The sequence below is a fragment of the Alligator sinensis genome, unplaced genomic scaffold, assembly GCF_000455745.1.
Source record: "Alligator sinensis unplaced genomic scaffold, ASM45574v1 scaffold108_1, whole genome shotgun sequence".
Classification (NCBI taxonomy): domain Eukaryota; kingdom Metazoa; phylum Chordata; order Crocodylia; family Alligatoridae; genus Alligator; species Alligator sinensis.
This window is the reverse complement of record NW_005842110.1, coordinates 2082500-2086737: the sequence shown is the minus strand read 5'-3', so window position 1 is coordinate 2086737 and position 4238 is coordinate 2082500. Positions and strand designations below refer to the sequence as shown.

Sequence of the window (4238 nt, the reverse complement as noted above, 5' to 3'; positions counted from 1 at the left end):
TGGGGGGAAGGGGGGAGAGAGGAGGGGAGAGGGGAGGGGCATATCGAGGCCCCAGAGGTAAGGGAGGGAGTGGGGCTGGGGCACGTTCAGGCACTGCACAGCTAAGGCACAGCATGGGACGGAGCTACAAGGGGGAGCGGCTCCAGCCACTGCATGCACCCTGGGAAGGCACTGGGGGGGTGCCCCTGGATCTGTGTGGGGCGCGTTATGGCAGGCTGCAGCTGCAGGCTGGGGCCGGGGGCTGCACTGGGTTCTTCCCGGTGGGGAGCAGGGGGGCCTGCGCTACGCTCGGGGTAGGTGGCGGTGGCACTGGGAGGTTGACTACGGGGGGGTATGGCAAAATCTGGGTGGCTGCAGCACCCCCGTAACTGCCGTCCCAGTGACACTGCTGCCTGCCGCAAGCACAGCGCAGCCAGCCCACCCCCACCAGGAAGAGCCCAGGGCAGCCTTGGCCCCAGCCCGTAGCAGCACCCCACCCCACACATCTGGGAGCACATGCCCCCTCCCCCCCATGCCCTCCCGGGTGCACGCAGCAGCAGGAGCCACTCCCTATCCCCACACCCTCCGGAAGAGCCGCGTCTCCGTCCCACACCCTGCCCTGTCCCGGCTGGGCAGCGCCTACCCCAGCCCCAGTCCCACTCCCTCCCTCACCACGGGTGGCATTGATCTGCACCCCACATGGCCCTTCCCTCCCCACTCCCCTTCCACCACAACAGACTTACCAGCTGCACGCAGCTCTCCAAGCTGCTGGGCTGTGCTCCTTGCTGCCTGCTCTAGGCTGCGCACATGCACGGGCATTTATCAGCAAAATTATTGGCCACATCAGGCCAATTTCCGATAATCAATTTTCTTTATACTGATGCCGGTCCGATACTGGACTGACGTATTGGTGCACCTCTGCTGTTTAGCTTTCAACGCTTCCCCCCACAATCTATTTCTGGTCTTCATAAAGTGGTAAATAAAATGTCCTGAATCCAGCCTTCCCTTCATTTTGCAGCCCACATGAAACACACCCCTTTTTTTTGCAAAACAGTTATTTGCACTTGCTCCCACACCTTCTTTCCAAATACTGCATCAACAGGTTTCAGCACAATAACCATCCTATGGTCTACCCACTGCCCACACAGCATATAGGTCTGTGCCATGGACCAGAACCAATTTGCACAGAGCTTCTCTTCCTCCTCTCTCCCTGCCCTATTCAAGTCAGAATACCCTTTGTACAGTTTTCTTTGATCACCATCCAAATTTCTGGTGACAATGAATTTCCCACAACATCCTAGGGGGCCTCAAAACACAATCTTACTTCACATAAGGAAATATGGCTTCCTCTCACTGGGAACACTGAAACTCAGACACTGAGCTGGCAGTCTTCTGCAGGTATTTACCAATTCTAAATGGAGTTGCTGGAGGCAATGTGGCCTTGAAGTGCTTGAGCGAAAATAAGGAGTTGAAGCTGTTTCACTTTTCACCTGTGCTTAGCACGAAAGACAGTCTCCTTTCAGGCGTGGATCCAGGAAACCAGACCATATTCATGAGAACCCAAAATAGCTAGGCTAGCTACTACCATAAACTTTGCAGGTCACCACACTTGGAGGCTATAAAGGGATTTCAACAATACATATAATTATATGCCAGATAATATCCAAATGCTGCCATCATAGAATCATAGGGTTGGAAGAGACCTTCAAGAGTCATCTAGTTCAATTCCTTGAACAGATGCAGGATTCGTTCAGCCTCTTCTTGAAAACCAACAGTGAAAACGATTCCACAACTTCCCTGGGCAGCTTGTTCCATTGTCCTACTGAAAAACTTACAATTAGGACGTTTTTCTTGAGATTTAACCTAAATTTGCTTTTCTGCAATTTAAATTCATTGCAAGCATCCTGCCCTCTGTGACAAAGGAGAACAATGTTACTCAATCTTCTTTATGGCAGCTTTTCAAATATTCCAGTTTTTCCAACATACCTCAAAAGCTAACCATGGTTTGGCAAAAATCCTACCCATTACCCACAGCAGGTAAGTGGAGGCTGAATGAACAAGAAACTCATTTACAGAGTTATAAATATACCACTATAATTCAATGCCGGTGGATTCATACTCAAGACTTACAGCAGACGGAAGGTACACGCCTCACAGTTGTACAGTGGCAGGGGTTCTCACCTAAAGAACATGCACATGACAAAATGAGATCTCCACCAGTACAAGAAGAACTGTTTCTTTTGGAACCTTCGACAAAAGGGGGCACGGATAGCTTCAAAGTCTAAGGTTATGGCAGAAAGCAGATTCAACTATGCTGCTTTCCCAGAGCACTACCACATAGCATCTCAGTCCAAGAAATTATCCAAATTCCCCAAGAAGCTGCCTCTGATGTATCACATCATTGTTTCCCCACATCTTACTGATCTACTGCATTAATGTACTTGTTAATAAGATACAAAAGCTAATTTAATGCGGTGGCATGAATCTCTAAATTTCCCTTGGGGACAAGACAATTGTGGAGGTGCTTTTGGCAAGACTGTTGCAGGAATGATTTCACAACACCGAACTCATGAGGGATACAACAAGGCTCTCCTGAAAGACACGCACCATGACAGACTGATCAGATACCAGGGAGGGGTTACAGGCAGTTTCCAGCTCAAAAAAGAAACAGTTATAGCTCAGCAGAGCATGGATACCTTTTCCTTTCACTGAGCTGAGATCCAGCAGTCCCTCCTTCCTGCAGCGCACAGAAGTATTTTATAATTTAAAAAAATTCTCTGCCTACACAGATGAACTAAGACCTCCTCAGCAGCAGATACCGAGTGTGTTTCATTAGAGTCCAATCACTCTTTACTCCAGCAACACACACATGTTCCTGTCAGTAGCATAGGTCATGGTAACACAGAGGACTCTCCGAGGTAGATGAGTAGGTTTTATCCTATCAGAAAAGATGGGGTAAACAAATAGTGCATATTGGAAATACTCAGCCAAAGCAATGAAAACCAGTATTACAAGTAGGGTTTCACACTGGGGACAAAGAGAATATTTCAACAAAATGTTATTCACCGCACCTGCTGTTTTGTGTGTTCTCTCTGGTAACATAGCTATATTTGTAAAGCTTCAGCTTCTAAATCTGCAATTTTCAAATTGTGGGGTGCACCCCCCTGGGAGGACATAAAGGAACTGGGGGGGGGGGCAGTGCAGGACAGGGGGACGCGGGCAATAAGTTTGCAAGGAGCCGGTGCTGCTGCAGCTTTGCAGGGGGATGCGGGGGCGGAGAGTCCCAAACAGGCTCCACCAGAGGGCTGCTGTGCCTCTGCAAGCCCAGAGCGACAGACACAGCCTAGAGCCACAGCGGGGGCAAGGAGGCACTGGAGCCGTGGCAGGTAGAGCCCACGTGATGGCTGCTAGGATGACGGGCACCCTGTGCCTGGCTGCGCTGCTCCTCTGGGGTGAGGAAGGGTTGGGACACATGAACAAAATCATAACTCAAAGGGGGGGGGGTTCAGCTCAAAAAAGTTTGAAAACCGCTGTTCTAAACAAGCAATAGGATGATAGCACTTCAGGCCAAGGACTACAAAGCTCTTCATATTTATTAATCAAACCTCACAGCAGGGAGGAGTTATCCTCCTCATTTTGTAAGTGCAGAAACAAAAATACGCAAAGGGTAGACAATTTGCCAGAGGTCATAAATGAGTCAGTGGCAGAGTCAGGAATAGAGGCTGGTCTCCCTGATTCATAGTCCCTTGCTCTTACCACAAGGCAATGTCACCCAGTCTGGTTCCTCCTCCTGACTGACCCTGCAATTAAATTACCGTCCATTCCTTATGACATCAGAGTCAATTCCAGATGAATGATTGCTTCCATCAGGAATTCAGCTCCCTGACTTGTCTGTGTTCAGTGTCCCCCCTTGGTCCACTTGTTTTAAACCTTTGACCTTCACTCCCATCCATTCTGTATTTTACTTGTCCCAAGCAATCACTTATATGCCCTTAATACCCGCCCCCGCCCACTTATTAAATGGGGTTTGTGGCTCTACTCGGTGGGCATTGGCCCACCTTCTGGAATGGCATGTCAAAAGGTCAGACTTCACTCTGACACCAGGAGGATGACGAACAATGAAGAGAAAACCAGTGCTTAAAAGGCATAGTTACCATCCCCAAGAGCAAAAATGGCAAGAATAATGGATTAGGAAGAACACACAAGAAAAAGCGGGTAGTTAGATCAAGGGTTCTCAACTTCCTAACAATGGGGACCAT

General features: G+C 49.2%; 1 protein-coding gene across 11 annotated transcripts in view; it reads right to left on the bottom strand.

The window, feature by feature from the left end:
* MAPKBP1 (mitogen-activated protein kinase binding protein 1) overlaps positions 1 to 4238 on the bottom strand; it is a 119939-nt gene that overhangs the window by 114154 nt on the left and 1547 nt on the right. The window lies entirely within an intron of this gene.